This window comes from Fukomys damarensis, unplaced genomic scaffold (assembly GCF_012274545.1).
Source record: "Fukomys damarensis isolate Sample0158 unplaced genomic scaffold, DMR_v1.0_HiC HiC_scaffold_20, whole genome shotgun sequence".
NCBI classification, from domain to species: Eukaryota; Metazoa; Chordata; class Mammalia; order Rodentia; family Bathyergidae; genus Fukomys; species Fukomys damarensis.
Window position 1 is genome coordinate 5,598,710 of NW_022900932.1, and position 24,985 is coordinate 5,623,694.

At 38.7% G+C, this 24,985-nt stretch overlaps 1 protein-coding gene and 1 pseudogene across 3 annotated transcripts in view; both read right to left on the reverse strand.

The window, feature by feature from the left end:
- Positions 1-24,985, reverse strand: part of Btbd9 (BTB domain containing 9) — a 389,852-nt gene that overhangs the window by 223,849 nt on the left and 141,018 nt on the right. The window lies entirely within an intron of this gene.
- On the reverse strand, positions 1,800-24,259 carry LOC104872625 (annotated as a pseudogene).

Below are 24,985 nucleotides of genomic sequence, written 5' to 3' on the forward strand. Positions count from 1 at the left end.
TGGCAGAGGAGAAACAGCTCATGGCATGGAAGATTGGAAACAGAGAAAAAAAAAAAAGTGAGGAGGGAAGGAGGTAAGCCCTCCCAAGCCAAACTCCCAGGACTAGTCTCCTCCAACTAGGGCTCAACTCCCAACATCACATTTAGCTAAAAATTCACCAGTGCACTAATCCACCCATAAGTATCAAACCACCATGATCCAATACCTCCCCAAATTCCCTCCTTATGAGGCTTTGGAGAACATCTAGATAGAAACCATCCAATTCATTAAATGTTGTTTTAATTGTTTCATGTGGATAGAAAGACATGGTTATATATCTATCCACTTTATGTAAAAACTTTTAGAGGACAGGAAATACAATGGCTAACTATCAGCTTGACTTGCTTCATGGTAGCCAAGAAGATAAGTCTTCTGGCTGGAATAAGGCCACCAACTTCATGTTGTACATGTAGTTTTCCTCTCAGCCTTTCCCAAGCATGTGACCCAAGTTCATTAAATTTAACCATAGAGAAAGAATGAGTGAAGATTTGTTCTTGAAAATAATCTGCAAAAGGGCCAGGAATGTAGCTTATCAGCACAGCACCTGCCTAATGCTTGAGGCCCTGAGTTTGATTCCTGGTACAAAAAAAAAAAAAAAAAAAAAAAAAAAAAAAAAAGAAAGAAATCTATAACACACCAAAAAATAAGAACAACCAACCTTTAGAACTGAAGAATCCCAAAGAGCTCTTTCTGTCTAATCACACAGCGAGGCACAAAGAGTATCTGATACAACAACAGGTCCATAGGAAGGTTCAGTATTAACATTGAGTATCGAGTTAGCAATATGTAGCAAAATCACTGCCATAAATTTGTTAAGTATTTTAAAACTGAAAGTTATACAGAATCTCTGCCTTGTACTTATGAGTAAATAACAAACAATGAGCACTTATTTTTCTTGGTTTTTTGAGACAGGCTCTCACTGTGTGGTTGAGAGTGACCTGGAACTCACAATGTAGCCCGGACTGGTCTCCAACTCACAGCCATCCTCCTGCCTCAGCCTCCAGAGTGCCGAAATTATAGGCGTGCACCACCACACCCTGTGAGGACCTTTTTATTAGCTCAAGAGGTAGAGATTCTTGCCCATAGGTTATAAAAGCAACAGAATGAAGAATACCCAAAGAGACACACCTCCAATAATTATGCAATTGAACCATGCATGCTAGGCAAGTATTCTCCTACTGAGTTGTACCCCAGCCCTCACATCCATCTTAAATGCAAATCTCCCACTCATTTCTTCCCAAGTATTTTATTATTCAACATTAAGAGGACAGGTTGTAGATTCTTCTCTAACTGAAACTAATGAAGGAATAGCTACCTAAATTCTGATTTGCATATACGTTACCATCAACATTTTTATTCATGGGGTTTTTCATAAAAAGAAGAAAGAGGTCAGTTTTGAGTGCTTGCTTGAGAACCAGAAGCCCTGGCTGTGCCTGCCATTGGCTATCAGCATTAACTCCAGTCACAGTGAGGCTCACTCAGTATCTCTAAATGGGAAGCTCTATAAATTACAGGTCGACTGTGACAATAGTTGCACTCACAGGAATATGTATATGTGCACCAGTCAGATCACTCAGCTCTTCGTCTGACTTTCTGTGGTATCTAAAGCAGGTCAGCCTCTCCCTATTCTCCTAAAGATGCAAAGCCAAACATGGTATCAAAACAGGGCTGGGTTGGTGACAATACAAATTACAATAAATCCCAGGTGTAAGGAGTATGAATACATAAATACAGAGCCCACTATGACCACTGATATGTGCTTAAGGCGGAAAGGTCAAGGAGACACAATCAAAGAGGAAGAACAAAGGACAAAGCTCCCGGGGGGATTTGTCCTGCTGCCTCAGGGTACCCTTGGCATGGAGGTTGAGGTTCCAAGAAGTAACTGCCCTTCTCCCCCCACGGTTCTGATGTTTATCACTTGTAGGATTTCTCAGCTCACAATAGTCTGAGGAAGACAAAATATAGAAAGATGAAAAATAGCTTATGTGGATTCATGTTCTATTATTATTATTATTAATTTTTACTTCTATTCACTGAAAAGAAGTGTGAAGACATCTGCCTTTTTTGCATTTATTGTTTCTTTTTAAAGAAAGACATTTTGAGAAGGACTGTGAAAACTGTATGCCCTTTCTAATGCACTTATTTTTAATCTTATACCCCAAGACCTATCTGTCTTACTTTGCAGTGCTTGTAAAGTGAAGATTCCAGGCTGACTGCTCAGTACATCGTTCACGTGCAGGAGATGGTTTCATTAATAATAATTAAGGGAGAAAGAATGAAATGTTCAAGATTAACCCAAAATACAATTTTAAAGCAGAGGACAGTGTTGAAATAGGGTCTCTGTATAGATCCTGCAAAGCCCAGTGGTCAGGTCTCTTTTCTGGGCGGGGCCGAAGTGTCTAAAGAACAGGAAAAGGAGCAAAAAAAAAAAAAAAAGGGCCAAGAGAAGTGACCTGTTTTGAACCTGTCAGGTTTAGACTGAGATTTTAAGCAGCCTCTGCAAGGTCGACAGCTGGGTGAGTATTGGAGCTGGACTTCTAATTTGAACAAAGCCCACCTGGCTCCAACGCCCAGCTATCTCTGGGGACAGAGAGGTGGGATTTTCACCCAGACTGACAGCACTGAATCTGAAATCTTGCAATAAGTGAAAAATGATGCAGCTTGAAGAATGCTTACTTTCTTTCAGCGTACGGCAATTTAGAACATAAAAACTGCTTTCAGGTAATTTGGATCCTCAATATAAGCTTGAGTCACCAAACAACAAAGTGGAGAAATGGTGGTCATTGTATACATAATAGACTTTCAGAGCTCTGATAGCAAGTGGGCAACTCCAATTCTCTGGCAGTGGTTTGGGAGTGATGGGAAACCACATGAGTTCAGAGGGGAAGAAATAAAAACACTAAAAAAAAAAAAAAAAAAAAAAAAAAACACATGATTCAAATGTAAACATTCCTAGGAAAGAAACCTTTTAGCCATTTGGGCTTCAATTAAATAAAACATTGTTTTCTTCTTGTTTCTCTCTTTCCTTCTCTTCCTTGCTATACTGAAGACTAGACCTTGGGCCTCACATACACTAGGCAAGAGCTCTACCACTGAGCTACGTCCCCAGCCCTTTTTATTTCTGAGACAGGACCTTGCTAAATTGTCCAGGCTGGTCTCAAACTTGAGATCCTCTGTCTCAGCCTCCTGAATAATTGGGATTACAGGCATTTGTCCCATGCCTAGCTTCTTTTCCTTTTAAAACTACAAAGGAAGTATTCAACCTCACAAGTAAAGTATCTACTGTGTTCAGCACCTATGTTCAAAGTATAGCAAAGAATATGCTGGAGTGAAAAAAAAAGAGTAGAAGAGAGACAGTACAAGCACTAACGGGGCACTAGATAATGTGGGCCTGTGCTAGCTACCACAAGGAGTGTAACTTTAAATTTGGATAGAATGGTTTAGAAATTACTATAGGAGAGGCGATCTGACATTTTAAAAGGATCGATTTTGGTGCTAGGTTGAGGAAAATACTACAAGAACACTGGTGAACGCTTATTACTTCTCATGAGGCTACTGTAACAGGAAATAAAGAGAGGGGTTGATTAAGGGTAGGGGCTGTTGAGAGGGTGGGAAAAGACCATGTTCTAGAAATATCCTGAAGGCAGAATTGACAGGATTTACTGACAGCTAGATGAGGGGTATGACAGAAAGATAACCTGAGCAAAACAATGGAGGTGCTATTTGCCAAACTATTAAAGACTGCAGGAGGAGGGAGCCTTTCGAGAATAGCTGAGGACTGTGGCTTATGTTAAGTTTTAGATGTCTATTAGAAGTTAAAGTAAGTGTCAAGGAGGCAGCTTAATTTATGAGTTTGGAGTTCAAAGGAGAGGCCTGGGCTGAATATAGAGATCTGAGAATGTTCAGCACAGAAATGGTTTAAAGCCCTTGAGAATGGATGAGAATGTGCACATGAGTATGCACGGACAGGAAAAGGAGGTCACAGAGGAAGGAGGAACCGGCAAAACACACTAAGCAGGAGCAGACAGCAAGGCAGGAGGAGAGCTGGGGGGAGTAATACCTGGAGTCCCGTACACAGAGTGCGCTCAGCTCACTCAAAGGCTGCTGACAGCTGACACGAGACAAGAGCCTGGGACACAGCAGTGGCCTCAGCATGCTGATAGTAACTGGTGACCTTAACAAGAGGACTCTGATCATGTAATGTGAGGGGTTTCCTGCTCAGAACAGGTTTAAGAAAAAAATAGGATGATTTCTGGGCAAATTTCTTAATACTTCTGGAAAATGTTAAAGATAGTAGGACAGCTTTCTAAATTCTTCCATCAGGTTCCTTCTGAATTTTAAAAAAGCAAGCAACATTAGTGTTAATTGAATGTTTAGTGTATATTACAGCTACTATATTACTTTTAAGTATGTCAAATTTATAGCATAACAGACATTTCAGTTTGTTGAATGTCTACTTTATAATACATGAGGGACTTCAAACATATACTAATTAAACATTTATGCATATTTTATACAAATTTTAAAGGAGAGATGATGAGCAATAGCAGGCACAACACTGGCCACTGAGCCAGGAGATCTTGTTTTCCAATCTACTAATAGTCAGATCTAGGATATTTTTGATACTGATTTTCTAAGTTGGCAAGGTAATTTAAACTTGTCACTCTCCTATGGGAAAATACAAATCATTTTCTCATGTGCATCTCAGAAATACTCTATGGAAAAGTGGACGAAAAGTAGGCAAAAGAGTCATAACCCAAGAGTAGATACTCAGAGCTAACACTAAGGTAAAAGAGAAACCTTCAGAGAAGCTCTCATGACCTGATTCCAGCCCAGAGTATGCAGGGATGCCAACCAAGGCAGCCCACAGCCCAAGGGCCAGTGTCGACGTACATTGTCCTTTCTCCTGGCTCATGGTAGCTCCTTCCACAGGGCTTGTTTTTCCCCATTTCTTTGCCAATTCCTGCAAGTGTGTCTGGGAAGCGGGTGGGATTGCAGGGTACTAACTCCAGAACTAGGGTGACAAAGAAGAAAGTCATAGCCTTGCAGAGCAGGTAGTAATATCTAACATCTATTGAACTTTTACTATGTGCCAGATACTTTTTCTAAGTGCTTTACATGTATCATTACCTCATTATCTTGACAATAACCTGTGAAGTAGATGTTATCCATAGTCTGGTTTCACATGTGGCACAGACAAAAGGTAAAGCTGTACAGTTACCCAACCTAAAGTTATACCATTATGAAGTACAGAACTAGAAGATGACCTGGTCTATTCCAGAGACACACTCTCAAGCATGAAGCCTTCCTCTCCAAAATTCCGGAGAGGATAAAAGTTCCTATTGGAAGGGACCAAACAAAAACAGGGCTTCCCAGGACTAGAATACACAGAAATACACATAACAGGATTCTAGGGCCTTCGTAATGGTCCTGCTGCACAGTTGGCTTTTTTTGTGTGGGGCTGTTTTTGTGGGGCTATCCTTTAGTATGTAATAGATCTGAATACATATAATAATAGAATCTTGCTGTAACTACATTTAAAATAAAAACAAAAGTACTGAGTACTGAGAGAGGAAGAATGCACGCAAAGATGCTAGTATGAGCCAAGCATGGTGGCACATGCCTGTAGTCCCAGTGCTCTCGAGGCTGAGGCTGAGGCTGAGGCAGGAGAATCATCTTAAGTTTGTGGCCAGCTTGGGCTGTACAGTGAGTCCAGCCCGAACTACACACTGAGACTCTGTCTAAAAAAGAAGATCTAGTATGACATCAGAAGCTTCACCCTGCCTGCTCTGCTTAGTAACACTCTTTCCTACGGTGAATGGGAGGAAGTCATATGTGATCTCCCTTAAGATACTGAATAAGAACCAAGACTTTGCTTTTTTAAACACTTTAAGGAACTCAAACTGGACAGGATCATTTTGATTTCTGCTTTGTCAAACAAATATTTACTTAGCAATCAAATGGACTGTGATGGTATGACCTTGTGACACAAAGGGCCACACAATTTTCCACATAAGACCAGACAACACTTCTATGCTAACTTAATCAAAGAAGAAACAGTTTAAATTGATGTGAAGACTATCAACAGGGACTGAAACCTTGACATTATAAACAAATGTCCTCTGCAGACAGAAAAGCAAATATATAACACACTTTAGATTGGTTTAGGTCAATCTTGTTTCTGGGTGAGACGGGGTGAGAATGTGTTTTCCCTGAGATATGTTATTGCCTGGCTGCTCACTTTTGCTTCTGTCATGTGTTTTCACGTTCATTTCACAATGCACACCTGTCCCCATCTCACTGTCCCCTTATTCTTGGCATTTTCTACCTGTTTCCACTAGAAGGAATATAGTTCTACCACCTCTCCTTCTTCTCCAAAGCAGCTTCTCCAACATTCTCCCTCTTTATAGGGAGCAGGCACTCAGCTCTGCAAGCCAGAAATCAGGAAATCTGTCTCCCCTCTCTCCCTCCCCTCGCCTGCCTTCTACCTCTGTATGTGCATTCAGGTCCCAGATTGTCTTCTCCCTAAACCTCTCACTGCTACCACCTAGCCCTCATACTCACATCTCTCACAATTGCTACAACAGTCTTCTTGCTGGTCCCTCCAACTACTCTTATCTCCCTGTAATCCACACCATACCTCTCTGCTCAAAAGCATCATTCCTGCTTAATAGCTTCCTTCTTCCCTGGGCTACTTTCATGTGAACTAACCAGCTCCTGCCTGAGAACGCTGTGCTCTGCTCAGAAGAACATTCTTCACCCAGTTCTTCACATGCTACCCGCTCACTAAGCTGTGGGCCCTTTTCATGCCTTTCTCCCCTTGTCTACCTCAGCTCCAATGATGAGGTCCCTTCCCTAACTATCTAGAAGAGTTTAAACCCCCTGTCCATGTACTGTGCTGCTTTTTGTTTTTGTTTTGGTACCAGGGATTGAACTTGGGACCTTGCCCTTGCAAAGCAGACAGCAGAGCCACTGAGCTAAATTCCCCAGCCCTGTGCTGCTTTTTTAGTGCTTCCCTTCAGCAACTGTCTGCTCCATGAGAACAACAAAGAGCTCCATGAAAGCAGAGATTTTCTATTTTATTTCAGTAACTCTTCAGAGCCTACTGCAGTGACTGGTACACTTAAATATTCTCCCAATGTCCTCCAGAATCATAACTGAATTATATGGCTGGAAGGAAATTTCTTAGTAACCTAGTCCGACCCCTTGCTAATACCTCAATTTTTCCCTCTGGAGAACTAGAGATTAATTATTTAAGAAATAATAAGGTTTGGGGATGTAGCTCAGTGGAAGAGCACTTGCCTAGCATGCATGAGGCCCTGGGTTCCACACACATCATCAGCATCTTCGGTCTGGTGTGAATAATTTAAAGTACAATACAGCCTAGTAATTTAAGAGTTTGGACTCTGAAGTTATACTTCTTATTTACTAGCTATGAGAGCCTGAACTCCCTAACCTGTCTGTGCTTCAGTTTCCACATCTATAAAATGGGGACAAAGTGTAGGCATTCTCACAGGAATGTCATGAGAATTAAATCAGTTCAAGTAAAATGCTTAAAACTGCGTGAAACAGTGTTATGTTCGCATTAGCCACTAGAATTTACATTGTGTGTGTGCTACAATTTGTATGTTAAAACATATATTAAAACATATATTGCAACAGCCTAAGTTGTCAAATACAGGCTAAAAAGCTAGCCTCCTGCCCCACTGGTAATCTGCCACTAACAGAAGATTCATTCATTTATTCTTCCTTGTGACCATTATTTCTACTCACCGATATCAAGGTCCAGTAATTTCCCGTTCCTCAGTGGCTGAAGGAAGCCAGGTGAGTTGCGAAGTGAAGTGATACAAGGTGTGCTTGAACTGCAGTATCTAAAGCTGGACGGGGAGCCTCGAGAGCTCATTCCCCACCTCTGTGATCCTGGGAGCAGGTACTGAGAGGGAGTCTCTGTCAGCCAGGGTCCCTGAGTGACTGCAACGAGTAGAGCTCCCTGCCATGCCTCACTGAATTTGTCAGATGAGTGAGAAACAAGCCACTAAGATTTTACAGTTGTTACTGCAGCATAGCCCCACCAATGCTGACTAACATCTGTAGGCTATTACTTTCTTAAATGATCTACAGCAGAAACCTGGAAGGGATTCTTAGTCTTACCTCCTTTCCTGCTAGTCTTAACTTCTTTCCTATTGATGACCAACAATCTGACAAGAGCCAAGCTAAAGAGCCTAGTAAAAAAATGGTTGAAGTCAAAATGTGCTAGGAAACACACTGACAAACCAGCCTGTTTGAACCATGTAAACGTGTAAACTGATAGAGTGATCTATCCAGGCCTCCCCAAGTCATTCTACTATAATTTTATTACTCTGAAATACTATATATATATTCAAGCAGTATTGGAGATTCTACCTATTTAAGAAAATGCCCCTAAAACAGACATTTTTTTTTCTTTTTGGGTTATCTTTATCATTACAGTTACTTTATTAAGACATGTGAATAAAAAATTGTCTAAATGACCATATTGAAAAAATACAACAGCAGATCTTGAAATGAATGTATGGAATTTATATATATTCAAGAAGACATCTGTATTGACACAGTCACTATACAGTTGGGCAAGTTGGGTACCGTGGGAAGGACAGAAGATCACAAGTTTATCTCTAAATAAACTATTAAGAACCTAAGTATGGAACATCTGCCAAGCACTGCTAAAGAGAGAACAAATTAGAAAATTCAGTTCCACAAGCACACAACCTAGATTGCAATTGAAAGAGTATATTAAGTATCTGTAACACAGTCCCTGCCCCTAAGACTGAGGCCCTACTGGTGCTCTGAGGAAAGTTTTCATAGAACCCAAGGGTAAACACCAGCGAAAAACAAAAAGCAAAACACGAGTAATGAGGGCTCCACTCACTGGGCTCAGATAACTAGGTACTCGCCCCTCTCTAGCAGAAAAGGGCTGCGCTAAAGACACAGCAGTCACTGTGAACCATCATGAGGGACTAACTTCACAACACAGGCTTTTTAAACACACCCTGTACTTGTGCTGTGAAGCACAGGAAAGCAAAACTAAACAACTACTTTTATAAGAACTTATTTAATGTTGCTTTCTTATCCAGAGACTGTAAGATAGACTGTATTCACGAAATTGCCTTGTTTACCACTGGGGTCTGCCGTGTCTTGAGTGCTAATGCTGTGCCAGGCACTGATGTCTTTACATTTATGATTTTCTTTAACCTTGGCAACAACTATAAGGCAGAGTGTCTAATACCAGCCATATATTACACATAAAGAAACTAAGGCTTAGACAGGTCTCTTACCCCAGGCCATACAGGTGAACTTGAACCCAGGTCTACTGGAGGCCAAAGCAAATACCCATTATACAACACTGAATAGGTAGGCACCATAGGATCAATGTCTCCAGCACATACTACAAAGTCCTAAAGTCAAACCGTGCATATAAATTAAGCCTGAACAGGCAAAAATTCCTATATATCTGACTAATTAGAAAGTTAAATCTCAAAAATTCTAGTTTAAAGAAAAGTCACTAAACAGTAATTCTTCTCTATGTTGTTCATATTTCCTGCTTTATTAATGCGAATTTTATAAGTCATCAAAAGAACCATCATCACTTGACTTTTCCCATATTTTCTCTTTTTTGGGGGATACCAGAGATCAAACTTGGAACCTTGTGCTTACAAGGATGGTGGAACCACTGGGCCAAATCCCCGGCCCTCCCATGTTTTTTTCTAAATAAATGAGAATAGCAAGGACCTGAGTTCGATCCCCAGTACCCCCCCCAAAAAAAACAAACACTAAATAAATGAAAATATATCAAAAGTTGAGTGCGGTGTGGTGGCGCAGCCTGTAATCCCAGAACTTGGGAGGCTGAGGCAGGAGGATCACTGTGAGTTCAAGACCAGCCTGGGCTACATAATGAGATCCAGGTCAGTCTCAAAAATATATCAAAAGTTGAGTGCGGTGTGGTGGCGCAGCCTGTAATCCCAGAACTTGGGAGGCTGAGGCAGGAGGATCACTGTGAGTTCAAGACCAGCCTGGGCTACATAATGAGTTCCAGGTCAGTCTCAAATACATAGTGAGACCCTGCCTCAAAAAAAAAAAAAAAAAGTTGATTACTATTGAAATAAAATACTGTAGAAAAGCAAAACTTCAGAAAAAAATCCTCTTACTGTTGAAACTCTTGGAAGTTTGCAAGATTCATCAATTAGATAGATAGAATTTGGGTCAGTGTATATAGCAATTTATTATAATACAGAAAGATAAGAGAGCTCAAGGAACTTTTCAATCACCTGGCATAACAAGCAAAAGACAAAAGATGCTACAAAGAATTCAGCAAAGGAAAAAAAAAGAAACTTAAATGTTAGTTAATACTTGGAAACTGACTGAGTTCATGGAAAGTCTACTGGCTTTATTCTAGAAGGAAAACAGTCATCAACAAACTTAAGTCTATAGCTCAAAGGCAAGAAAATGGAAAAATGCAAGGATCTTACAGCACAGACTTTACCTAGTCTTAGTGAACTTTGACACAAAATTGCTAACTTTTAGACACCTTTTCTTAATAATTAAGATTACAAAGCAAGAAAATGTATTGTAGAGCTGCTTCAGGAAAAGGAAAAATCACTGAATGCCTTCCCTCCTTTTCCCTACCCATCAGCGTCTTTATGGCAAATGGTTTATCATGTTGGAAAAATATCCCATCTTGTCACAAGGGATAATTAAGCATCTTGAGGGTAAAGTCAAAGAAGTTGGTGGAAGATAAAATCTGAATTAAAATTATAACAATGGGGTGAACGAAGCCTGCAGGAGGATGTGTGAACACTGTTCGGTCCTGGTTCCATACTTTAAAACAGACTTAGAGAACCACATTTACATGCCTTGAAAAAGCAATGTATAAATTAAATTCTGCTCATTCACCTGCAGCTCTGGTTAACTCTACCCAGAGCCCAAGCCTTGCAACAGCAGTCACAGTGCGCCATGGGTCACATGGGAGAGGAGAGGGGGTGGGAATGGCAACCGGGCCCCACCCCAGCCAAAGCCCCACCTCTGCCGCCAACATTCTCCAGAAGTGCATTAACATTTCACCACACCCTACATGTACACAAAGCACCTGGAAAACAACCTACCTGTATAAACACTAGAAATGTAAACATTATGCACTGCAAACGTACTATTAAAAATTTTTTTAAATGTGAAGGAAACAGAGGAAAGGAAAGGAAAAAGAAAAATAGAGCTGGAAGAAAGGAAGCCATTAACAAGGAAAATGTAAGTGGAAGATGAGTATTTTCATAAGCCAAAATGTACAGTAAAATTTTAAAAGGACAAGGACAGTATTCTATCTCATTATATTCCATTCCAAAATTGTGTAGCTCACAATTGCCAAGCACACTACAAGCCAGTTCTGGTCCCTTTCTTTTTTTTCGCTAGTGTATAATCTCTTAATAAAGGTTATTCCAATCAACCATTTGTCCCCAAGTTTTCATTACAATATTTATGAGGACCATAAGAGGAAATAATTGATGTAACCACATGGCCCATCTGGGTACTATTCACTCACAATTCAGAGACCACGCAATAAGAGCGCTTAGTTCTGGGGTGCTTCACTCACTTTACAAAGGTCACACAGAAACTGGACTGTATTCAGATGTATGTGTCCTGGACAGGGAAAGGACTCAAAACGGAATCAAGTGAGAAGGTAAATGTGCTCAGCTTACAGAGGAGAGGCCTTCTGATACCCAAAGGCTCTCACACTGGAAAGGCCTATTATTATTTTCTGTGGTCTCCAGAGAGGAGAGCAAACATCATGGATAGAACAGACAGAAAAATTTCAGCTCAATAAAATGAAACTTTCTAATTCAAATACAGAACAGTTTGGGTAAGAAGACAGCCCTAGTGCACTCAAAGGGGAGATACCCACTTAGAACAGGTGCAGTGAATAGGGCTGAAGAAGAGACTTAAGATTTGGGACCAATCACTGTTTTGAAAGACAAACTGAATTAGAGCCACCCAAGGTAATTATTTGAAATCTAAGTTTAAAAAATACATGTTCAGAAAACAATGGAAATTCTTAGATCACTCTTAGGTTCCAATCAGAAGAGGTAAGAACCTTGGAAATGCATTTAACAAACTCGCCAAGTGAAACTAATGTTCATTTGAGACCCAAACTCGGTGACCTATGGAGATACCCGTATCACTTATCACCTGTCCAAACACTTTCCGTTTCAATCATTTTCTCAGTGTTTTTGCCTCGGTTAGAAAATCACACTCAACTCAAGTTCCACTAGCTTCTCCTTGTCTACTGAAAGTCTATCCATTCTTAAGATAACCTTAAATGAATGACAAAAGATTCGTGATTTTCTCATCATCTATGATCCCTAATTACTCTAAACCTCTTTGCGACTACTTTGTACAACACTAGCAGAACTTGCTCCTGCACAATGAAGTACTTAGTTCTAAGTGCATTATATATCATGAATACTTTGATGGAAGGGTTTCTGTCTCATTTTCCATTTTTACTTAATTGCCTAGCATAGAAGTTGGCACACAATGTATTACAATCTGACAAACATTTGCTGAATTCACGAATGTCATATATGGTGGATATTTTGTGCTAGAGAGTCACTATGATCTTAGCACAGTGCTTAGATAGACTGAAAGTCTGATAAATCTTCTGTCAAACTCACTGATGAGTAACTGCCATCAGTATCCTTTCTGGTTTTCAGTCAGTAAGGCATTTTTACAAACTGTTCTTAAAGTGTCCACGACCACCTCTGAAAATTCTATCTGTAAATGCATGTCTTAAAACTGTTTTGGAAATAGCAAACATTTTGAGATTCCTCAAAGATCATAATGATCAAGAGTTGTAGAGGACACAAAGAGAAGACACTCCATTTCTCTTCTGTGGTACAAAGATGGTGGCCACACGTGAAGGTAACAATAATGCCTAAGAGAGTGCCCAAGTGCCATGTAACAATAAAACAGTACGAATACTCCTTCCAGCTCATGGGGGCTCTGTTTCCATACTTAGGGTCAACATTAGCTCCATCCTGTCTTTTAAATAGGTGTGAAAAGGCCTCGCCTTATCTTGGTGGCCCCCAATGGCCAGCATCCTATTTCATGCCTTCTGCACACCCTATTACTGGATAAAACATCCACCACTCTCTGCTTTCCACTTGTAGACCACATTTACTTTACTACTGGCATTTGTCACCAAGTTTTCTTGACTCATCCTTGGTAATTTCTCTTACATCCATTTTCTTTTTTCAGTAACTGCTGTATATGAAACTGCAATCTGAAAAGTCAGCATTAAGTTGCTAATCATCAAAACTATGGTCTTTGATTCTTAGGTTTGCAAGAAAGTTTTATTTCATGTATGTGAAAAATACAGTCTATAGTTTGAGGAGAAAAGCCCCAGATGTATTTTAAAATATCATTACAAAAACTACAGTTTTTTTTAATTCTTACTCTTTCATAGGCATCTATTAATGTGGAAAGATCTTTTTCTCTTACGTTTTATATTCATTCATTCATTCATTTTTTGAAGTACTAGGAATTGAACTCAGGGGCTCATGTATGCTAGGCAACACTCTACCACTAGCTATATCCCCAGTCTTATTTTTATTTTGAGACAGGGTCTTGCTAAGTGGCCCAGGTTGGCCTCAAACTTGTGGTCCTCCTCCCTTAGCGTCCTGAGTGGCTGAGATTATAAATATGTGTACCACATCAGCTCTTTTAAACTTTCTAATTGGAGATAGCCCCTCTAGCTCCACCCTTTGCTCTCTGTTTCCTTTCTCTATTTTATCCTACTGATAACACTAAAAGCAACAATATTTCTAATAATAACTATTATTAATTGAGCCCACTAAGCTATATATTTTATGAATTATGATTATTACTCATAACAACTATAGCATTGTCAAGTGAGAACCCCAAGCCCCACAAAATCAAGAAACTCATTCTCTAAGGTCAGACCATTACTAAGGGATTAATCTGGTATTCCAAGCCCTGTCTATTTGGTTCTGAAGCAAATGTACCATTCTACAATGCTTTCTCTTAATAACACTGCTTCAATTATTATTGCAATCACTTCCCAACTTTCAAATTGCTAAGCATAAGAAAGCCATGTTTTAGCAAGATAAATCTAGTGGTGTGTTCAGGATGGATTGGAAATTAACTGAGGTTGGGAAACCAATTAAAGATATAATAATTTAGGCACAAAGCCACTAGGATGCTGGCAATGGAAACAGGAAAGGAATGGATATAAGAGAAATTATGAAAGATGAATCAAAAGAACTTGGCAATGGCTTACACAGCTGAAGGAAGAGAAAAGGAATCAAAGTTGATTTATATATAAGTCTGTAAGACCAAGAAACAAAAGAAGTGCCATGAGCTAAAAGAGGAAGACAACATTTATGAGGGAGGAAATGAAAATTTTCTTTTTAAAACAATGTGACCCATGTGCAGGAAAGTGACCACTTTAGAATACACTTATCCTTAAAATAAAAGTGAAAATGCCTTTCTGCCTTTCTGCAATGTGATACAGAAATTGATGAAAAGAACATCGATTCACATAAGAACTCAGATCTCTGAATGGAGCAAATACCCTTGTGTTTCTTGTATAACCCATTTCTTTTCCCAACTGGTAAGAAATGAAATGGCAGCAAATTCTATCACCATTCAATGCAAAGGAGATGGTTAATAGGTCTCATCTGTTTAGTTGGAAAGCGTATAGCAGGTCCTTCATAAGAAGACCACAGACAATCATTTGAGCGAAAATTTATGCAAAGTAACAGATTAGTAATAGTTTTATACCAGCAGGGTTTCATGTCTCATCATTTTATACAGACTACTAATAGAGTTTAGTATTAGAATTTGAAAAGGAACAGAAAATGGAAACCTCTCCCTGCAGAATTTATTGTACTCTTTCAGCTATTATGGGATTCATTAATGATTTCTACTCCAAGGCCTTATTCTCTTGTTTTACTTTCATACTCTAAAAATGGCTTTCTGGGCAACCTCCACATTTGCACGAATTCAAATGAAACCCTGTTCTCTGTCTGCTGCCATCATTCTGTTCAGCGGTTTGTTACATATTTTATAGAGTTAGAACATATTAACAATGGACTCCAATATAGCATTTCACAAAACAATAAAAAAAAACTGAAAGTTTCAGCAAAGTAAACACTCAGGGTGCTTTTAATATTTGGTTTTATAGTTTTTAAATGACAACTTTTAAAAGAAATGCTATGTTGCACATGAGGAGGTAGCGATGGCACCACCCTCTGAGGACAGCCTGACAAATGGGTAGATCTGGATGAAATGTTTTCTATCAAATGTCCTTCTGCATATCATCCCTAACAGAGGGGGAAGATGATAGAGGATTTAAATGCTAGTAATGTAATTACTGCTACCTAAATAGATCAAGCTAGTTTTTGGAAGGGGAAGACATGGGAAAGTGAGGCCCAGTGTAGAGGAACATCGTGGACCCATAGGAGATTCAGTCCTGTAGCCTGTACAGTTGTGTTAGGAGTAATATGCTATGCACATCAGGTCACACCTCTGCAGGACAAAACATGGTGCTCTTTTGTGGAGGGAGATGATAGAAAAATGCTAGGCTGTTTTTCAAAAGGGATCAAAGGGTGCAATGAATAATGACTCAGACGTACTTTCCAATAAAGTTCTTCAAGCAAGTAGGTTTGGGTTTCAAGTAATTAACCTAACACTCACACAATGAACTGCTACAAAATATAATTTTAGTATATGTGCTGCCGAGCACTACAAAATATAAAGTTAAAGTACAAAACATTGTGTGATAAATGTTAGCTCAGTATTCATGTCCTCTGGTGGACAGACCTGTTTTATTATAGATGAGCCCAAAGCATTAAAAAGTAGAAGAAACATTTTGTTCTAAATCTTATTAGTCTAATTACATTTAAGGTTGGAGTCTAAAGTCCATATATGGACCCAGAGGCAGTGGTACAAACCTATAGTTCCAGCCACTCAGGAGGCTGAGGCAGGAGGACCATAAATTCGAAGCCAGCCTGGGCAACTTAGCAAGACCCTTTCTCAAAACAAAAAATAAAAAAGACCACTGATATAGCTCAGTGGTAGAGTGCCCCTGCATTTAAAACTCAATTTCAAAAAGAAAAAGAAAAAGAAGAAAAACAGTTTGTATATGTATGTTGTATTACAAAGCACTGAAAACCATCTCTTTTTTTAGGGAAATTCAAGTTTCAAATTTTTCCATAGTGGTTTTTAAAAAAACGTCAGGTACTACCCACACACCTGTAATCCTAGCACGTGGGTGGCTAAGGTGGGAGGGGAGCTACAAGTTCCACGCCGGCCTGAATTACACAGCAAGACCCCATCTCAAATTTTTTTTTTAAAAAAGCACCAAATACTGGAAATAAGCTAATTTTTTAAAATGAGGAGAATCTCAATCCTGCAATATTAGTTTAAAGAATGTTACTGCCAACAAATGGCTCAAGAGAAACCAACATTTCCTATAACCAGACACCTCTTTTTTGGAAAGAAGAATAAAAACCGAATTTTTCGGCCTGGGAGCAAAAGAACCATCATGGGGGGAAAAAAAAAATCAAGGCTTACCCAATACTTAGGAGTACTCTTCCCTGGTTCTTTTCTTTCATTTTATGTTAAAACTTAGATAGTAACATCTACTCTTCAGTGTAATGTTTTATGAATTTTTTAAATGTATGGACTGATGTACCAGTCACAACAACAAACACAAAATAGAGCCATCAACCCAAAATATGACCTTGAATTGCCCTTTTGTAGTGAAATTCTCACCTTTCTATCCTTGGCAAACACTGATTGGGCTTTCACTGCTATAGTTTTGCTTTTTACCGAATGACACATTAATGAAATGATACAGTGTGTAACACTGGAATTTTGCTTAACTCAGTATGAAGCACCCGAGAGTCATCCATGCTGTTGTGTCCATCAGCAGCTCATTTTTTTTTATTGCTGAGTAGTATTGCATATACAGACATCCATACTTGTTTCTCTACCAATTCAAGGAATACTTGGGTTATACCTAGTTCTCGTCAGCTATTAATAATATCGCTATAAATATCCTTATTCAGGCTTTTATAGAAACATAAGTTTGCACCTGTCTAAAGAACAAAATAGCTAGGGCATACATAAGTATGTGTACTTCATAAGAAATTGTCAAATTTTTCTCTGAAGTGGATGTACTATTTGGCATCCCTACCAGTAGTGTATAAGAATTCCAGATGCTCCCTATTCTTGTCAGGACTTGGTAATATAGGTTGTTTTAAAAGCCATGGTGATAGGTGTGCGGCAGTATCTTATTTATGGCTTTTCTTATGGTTTAATTTGCATTTCTCTAATAACTGATGGTGCTGGACGTCTTTTCACATGTTTAGTTACCATCTGGATTCTGTCTTTGATGAAGTACCTGTTCAAATCTTTGACCTTTAAATTGTATCTGTTTACTTACTAAGTTTTGAGAGTTCTTTATATATTTTGAATATAAATCCTGTGAGATAAATGTCTTGCCTTTGCAGTCTTTTTTTGTTGTTGTTCACGTATCTTCTCAAATATCAGCTATTTTAAAAAATCACCATCCAGCTACAACTTTACCCACAGCTTTTCATAACATGTGAAGGACATAAATACAGTGGCATGATAAAGATGTAGTTGTCAGCAAAGATTATCTGAGAAGGTGCAGTTTAAACTGAATCAAAGCAATCAAAAGCCAGAGAGAATACCCAGGTAGAGAGAAAAGAGCAAGGCAAAAGCCCTAAGGTGGAAAAAGTTTGGAAAGTTCAAGACAGATAATGTAGGCCATCATGGGTGGAGCCCAGTAAAGGGGCAAAATGAGGTCTGAGATGAGGATGAAGAAGCAGAGGCAGGGACCAAGAGAGTTTAAGAGTGAGCTACCAATGAAGGTTTTAAGCAAAGAGGTCTCCATTTGCCTGGTTACTACATGAAGAATTAACTGGACAGCCAAGCAAAGAAGACCAGTTAGAAGGCCACTATAACCCTGGTGAAAATTATGTTGGTATCAAATGGAGTGGTGGTGATGGAGATGGGCTGTAGTAGGTGGATTCAAAAAAGTACAAAGCCAACAGGACACACTGATGGACTGAAATATGGATAGAAAGAAAAATGGAAGGATCAAGGAAGACTTCTAGGCTTGGGATCCAATAACGGGTGCATAATGACATTTAGTGTGATGGAGAAGTGACCAGAGGAGTGAAAATTCAAGATTCCCATTTGGAACATGTTAAATTTGAAATGCCTAACAGATATTCCAGTAGAGATTTTAAGTCAATAGCTGGAACATGAAGGAGTCTGAGACCAGAGAGATAAATATGAGAGCTGGAAGCAGACACACATGTAAGAAAGGAGACTGCGGATAGAGAAATCTGGCGTTCAGGACTGGGCTCTTCAGCACTCTGTTACGCTGAAATGTAACTCGACATGCCTCTCAACCTGACCTGTAAATTCTCCAAAGTGCACAGATCATGTCTTTTTCATGTCCTATCTGTATCTAACACATCTTCTGTCTGATACATAGTGCTTAATTAGTGTCATTATATTAGGTATACACGGACCGCTAAAGATGAGAGACCCTAAGGAGACTGTAGTCCCAGAGTGGAAGATGTATGTGCAAGATTTTGCAGTGTCTATAAGACGCAACTAGTATTTCAAGCAAAAAAGGAACAAAGGAGCATATATTTGTTTGCAAGTAAAACAAATAACAGTAAGAAAAGACTTTTTACCTTGAAAGAGTCTGAGGATTCTTTTTTTTTTTTTTTTTTTACTAATTTTCATTTCCTACCTGCAAAATGAGTTCTTTCCTTTTACAAGGTAAGAGGTCAGATAACCATGCTAAATTGAGACTATCTTTGCATCTGATAATCCAAATACAAATAGCACCCCCCAGCCCTTAAGAATGAAAAGGACCTAATAATCACTGGGACTGCTACCTAAGATTCCTTTCACATTTGATTGGTTTTACCGAAAGACTTAGGAAAGAGAGTGAAGTTCAGGTGTGCCCAACTCACAGGCCAGCTAGTAATGCAGCCCCACAAGATCTTAAGCTTTTAGCATTATGTGATTTTTAGCAGTATTTTTCATGACTCAACTACACAGTGCTCGACTGCAGTCTTCGTGGGCAGAATGCAACTCTGTAGGGGAGAGCAGAGTGTAGTGTCAACTCTGCCTCCCAAGTCCACCATGCACAATTTATATGTTTCTTTTCTTAAAATGTTATTAAAAAAGGGGCTGGGGATTTGGCTCAGTGGTTCTGCTGCCTGCCTCTCAAGCACAAGGTCCCGAGTTCAATCCCTGTACACACAAAAAAAGTTATAATAAAAGCCAGGGATGGGCCGGGCATGGTGGTACAGGCCTGTAATCCCAGCACTCGGGAGGCTTAGGCAGGAGGATTGCTGTGATTTCAAAACCAGTATGGGCTACACAGTGAGTTCCAGGTCAGTCTCAACTACAGAGTGAGACCCTGTATCGAAAAAACCAAACAATCAAAACAAAAGCCAGGGATTTAGCTCAGTGGTTCCGACGCCTGCCTGGCAAGTGCAAGGTACCGAGTTTGATCTCCAGTACTGGAAAAAAAAAGTTATAATAAAAATAGTTTGAAAAGGAAGTTTCATTATTTATATACATTAACAATATTATATATTTTTTTCTTTTAAGAAATTGAATTGTATTATGGCAGAGATGTAGCTCAGTGGCACTGTGCCTGCTGGTAAGCACAAGGTACTGAGTTCAATCCCCAGTACCAGAAAAAACAAAACAAAAACAAAAAAAGAAACAATTGTATTGAAGCTTGATGATTCACACATAGTAAATAGATTACAATAAAACTCTAGTTGTTCATGAAGTTCCATTGATATTTGTAAAATTCTCTTTGGCATTTTCTCCTTGTCTTCTGTTATCTCTGCAGGTGGCTTCTTCAATCCCTTCATTTTTCTGGTTTGTAACTTGCTTAGATCTTGTTTCTGCATATGAATCATTCCATAAGTTGTAGCAAAAGTATCATGGGACATATTTTTCTTCTTTTTTAGTGTGAGAGCTTTCGGCATTTTCATAGATAACTTATAAAGGCCATCTGAGGCCAGGTGTGTCTCTTCAGAACAAGATCCAATGAAGGTGCCATCTCTTCTAACTCAATCCTTGGTATTCTGCAACCAGATTTCTTCAATAGCAACTTAATAGCTTCGAAAGTAAACCGTCCCCCTTCAGAGCAGTGAAGGGCAGAACATACTCTAACGCAGTCAGGAGGGGACAATTGCTATTGTGGGAACTCTGAAGAAAGCATTAATACCTTTTAGTCTTCTGTAACATCAAAATCATCACCAGCAAATATTAACATGGGTTTTGTTCCCTGAGGACACTTTCTGTTCTTATCTTTTAGAGACACACATTTCTCAATACTTAATTCAATCATATCCAGCATGTGGCAGTCATACATACGACCTCTTTCTAGGTCACTGGGCCACTTATTATGGGATCCAAACATGAATAAAGAACAATACGACTTCTTTGAAAAGAATTCCAGTGACATCTGATCCTCAAATGGTCTTCAAATATTTTTCTTTTTATACCGAACTCCGTATGTTTTTTCAGTGCGTACACATCTTTCAGTACTTGTGTCACCGGCCTTTGCATTATCCCCTTTGATCAGCACGGCATTTTTATTATTTTCACTAAGTTTCAGTTCTGTCTTCTCAAGGAATTTCTTGGACTTTTTGTTTTGGGCTTTAGAACTCGGCCCAAGGCGTCCATCGTTACCACTCTGCCTAGTCTAGCCCATACACGTGCACTGTGAAGGTGCGTGAGGCACGTGCGTGCGTCGAGGCACCCGGAACCAGAAACTATATATTTCATATTTTATATGCTGGCCAAGACAATTCCTCTTCACCCAGTGTGGCCCAAACAGCCAAAAGGTTACACGTCCACTGTCTAAAACAAAAGCTCAAGATAACTCTATTAAGATACAAAATTCTCAGGGCTGGGGATTTAGCTCAGTGGTTCACCGCCTGCCTTGCAAGTGCAAAGACCCTGAGTTCGTTCGCCACCGATCAAAGAGAAAAACAAAAAAACATCAAGATATAAGATTCTCCTTCTCCATGGGTTAGCTTGAATACAAGGAAAATTAACATAATTCAGCAAAAACAGGGGTCGGGGATCAATAGACCCGTAACAGAACAAAATTTTGTTTAAAATACCTAAAATCATTGTAGTAGTTTTCAAAACATATTTTAGTCTTCATTGTAGCAATATATTTCTATGCAAACACACACAATCTCACTTTGAGATCATAAGGTTATTTTGATTATTTGGAAAAAGGAAATGGGCTATTAACCATTTATACACAATGATAAACTAAAGAATATACTGATTCTCCTTTATTAATAAGGATATACAAAAATGTAAGTGTGACATAACAAGGCAATATTTATAAACATCTTTACCAGCTGAATAATTTTATTGTTATGGAAGGAATTGATAAGTGATAGAGAGTGGCAGCAGAATGGAAGTAAAATAAAAAAGATTTGTGTGTCGACAAAGGTCGATCCCAAATAATCGCAGTGCCCACATCGACTTAGTACTGGGCTACAACTCCCCCTTTTATAGGGTTTTACAGCCTTGATCTCATTTAGGTGGTTACATTTTATTTTCACAGTTCATACTGCTGATATTCTAAACATAGCGGTGAGACAGTTGAATTTCAACCTGGAGGTAGCACTTCTTTGGTAGGGGAGTCTACCTTTAAAATTCATCTAGTTATCTATTCTAGGCCAGGAGAAGGGGGCGTGTTTGGTCAGCAAAGTTAACAATGGTTCTTTCCATTTAGAAAACTTTTGAGCAGAGACTAGATATCTCTGGTGCCTGTCCATTCTGAACTAAAGCAAACAGCAGAAGTTATTTTACATTGTGATTTTTCATGGGCTTTTTGCTATTAAAGTTTTCTCTATCATTATGATATTAAATTTTTTCTTTCTTTTTTTTTTGTACCAGGGATCGAACTGGGGTCCTTGTGCTTGCAAGGCAGGCGGTGGAACTACTGAACTAAATCCCCAGCCCGATATTAAATTTTCTATTAAGGGTCTTATTTCAAAACTACCAAGCAAAATGGAGTTCATGCTGCATAAAAATCTGAGCATCACTATATATCAAAGATGTTCATCACTGCATATTCCACGGCCTCCTCCCAATCCTCCCACAAGCTCAGTTTGGTGGAGCCATGTTACTGATTCTGGTCAGTGGGCCGTGACTAAAGGAACATGTCACTTTTATGCTCAAGAAATTAAAGGACAGTGTACCCCTGTGACATGTTCCAGATGGCACAGCTAGCTATAAGATGATGAAGCCTCCATCAGCCAAGGTCCCTGAGAGACCATGTGGAATGGAAGTATGGTAGATGTGTGATGTCAATAAGAAATACTTCTGATACACTAAGTTACTGAAATCTTATTTTTGTTGTTATTACAACAAAGCTTAGTCTATCCTTACACCTTCAAAGCTGAAAATCATGTTCATAATAATAGGTAATCTGAAGGAGATAAGTTAAAAGACTAATTTTGGTCAAATAATCCATTCACACTGTACACTTAATTTGTAAGTATAATTATTGCAAAGATTTATTCTTTTAAAATAGAGGTCAATATGCAGTCTTTGATTTTAAAGTCTTTTTATTTCTTGTTATTTTTAAAATTGATTAGTTAATGGTGGTTTCAACATTACATAAAAACTTTTAACTGTGTTGTTTCATTTGTTTTGCCATCTTTAGGGAATCGTCTCAAACAAGCTTATGATATAAATATCAAATATCAAATCAGCTGATGTAGTTATCAACTAGCAAAATAATGTAACAGAATAGGGAATCAGTGCTGATATAATTTTCTCAAATAATGTATGTTCTTATACATTAACCCATAAGTGAACAGATATCTTCACTATAACGTAATCTAAGGATCTGCATTTAAATCTTATACAATGAGAAAACATGAACAATCTTATTTCCACAGTAGTTTCTCTGTGTATTCAAGGTTTGTGCTTTCTTCCTTTTTAACTTAGGAATATCACAGCACAATCATCAAACAGTTGGATCTGAGAGATGATAAAACCAGTCCACCCCTTATATGTCATGCCTACCCAGGAAGCTGACAAAACACTGCTGTTTGTTTTTTGGTTGGTAACATTAATCTGAATATCATTATGCATGCTGCAGTTGCAATTGTATTTCCCCTTCCAAGAAACAAGGGAAAAGAATTTACTAGTGTAATGTAAGGACAATAGGGTACTTTAAACTAATAGCTGGTGAATATATAATAAATAAAAAGAAATGTTTCTTCATATGCCATATAGACAACTAACCAACTCGTGCAATTTGTTACTAATCATTTCACAGACACTTTTCTTAAGCTAGATAATACTGTAATTGATGAAATATTTAATTTTTATCACTTAACCATGAAAATAAATTTTGTGCCTCAGGAAATCACCTCACTGGTCCTTTTACACTACGTTCAATTTTGTGGGACAAAGGGAACTGAAACTGTTAAGGACCTGATGGCCGCCATCACAGGCTGTATTTTCCTGGTTCTTCTTGCCTCTTAGAATGACCTCATGCTCTTATCTTTAGTTTCCTTCCCCCACCAAGGCCACAACAGTCCAGCGAAGTTAAACCTAAATTTCTGCAGGGCTGAGCCCATGAAAGACATCCTGGCCTGTGATAGGTTAAAAGTAGCCCACTCTTCCTAAATGAGCAATAGCCCAGCCCAAAACCAATAAAAGGACCTTCCTTTCTTTGTTCTCTCTTTCTCCTCTCACCCTGTCCTGCCTTCCAGAATAAAGTCTCCAGTTGGACCTCTTGGCGTGTAGCCTAGTTGTTGAGCATGGCTGTGCCTCTTCAGGAATGACAAAGTTTTACAGCTACAGACCACAATGTCTCCATTGTGAATACCTCAGCAAGTTAGAACCCTCAATGCTAAAAGTCTCTTCCAGGTTGATTAAAATGCTGAACTTCATAATTCCATTCCCTTCTTAAAGAAGGTAGAGTTTTTAACAGCTTTACTGACAATTTTGGACAAATTCATTACTATATCTGAGATAGTAACCTACCCATCATACCCTCAACAGTCTCCTACGGCCCTTTAGCAGTATTTCCCTCCTGTCTCCTCACCTGCTTCAGATCCATGGTGCTTTCTGACACTATGGACAACTTTGTTTGTTTTGTTTTGGGGGGGGAAAAGCTACTGTGAACATTTCCATGTCAGTCTTCCTATAGATATGTTTTGATTATCTTGACTAAATAAATGAATACCTAAGAACAGAATCCCTGAGTCACATAAACATGCATGTTTAATTTTTTTAGGAAATTGTCCAATTATTCTTCAATATGGTCATACATTTCACATTCTCACCAGCAGAATAGCAAGAACATAAGAGTTACAGTTCCTTTACATCCTGCCTGAGACTAGGCTGGTCAGTGTTTCTAATTTTAATTAATCTAATAAGTAGCGTTATTTTGGTTTAAATTTGTGTTTCTCCAATGACTAACAATGTCAAGTATCTTTTCACATGTTTATCTGCCATTTATGTATCCTTTTTAGTAAAGTTTTGGTTCAAACCTTATGCTATTTCCCTCTGAAGGAAATACAATCAATCTATACATATTCTAAATACAAGCTCTTATACAATTTGTACATATCTCCCCCAGTTTGTGACTTACCTCTTCATTCTCTAAAAATGCCTTTAGAAGAGTCAAAGATTTTATATTTGATGAAGCCCATTTAGTTTTTTATGAATCATACTTTTGGAGCTGTATCTAAAAAAACCTGCCTAAGCCAAGGTCACAAAGGTTTGCTCATGTTTTATCCTTTCCTATAGAAGTTTTATACATTTAATTTTTACATTTATATCA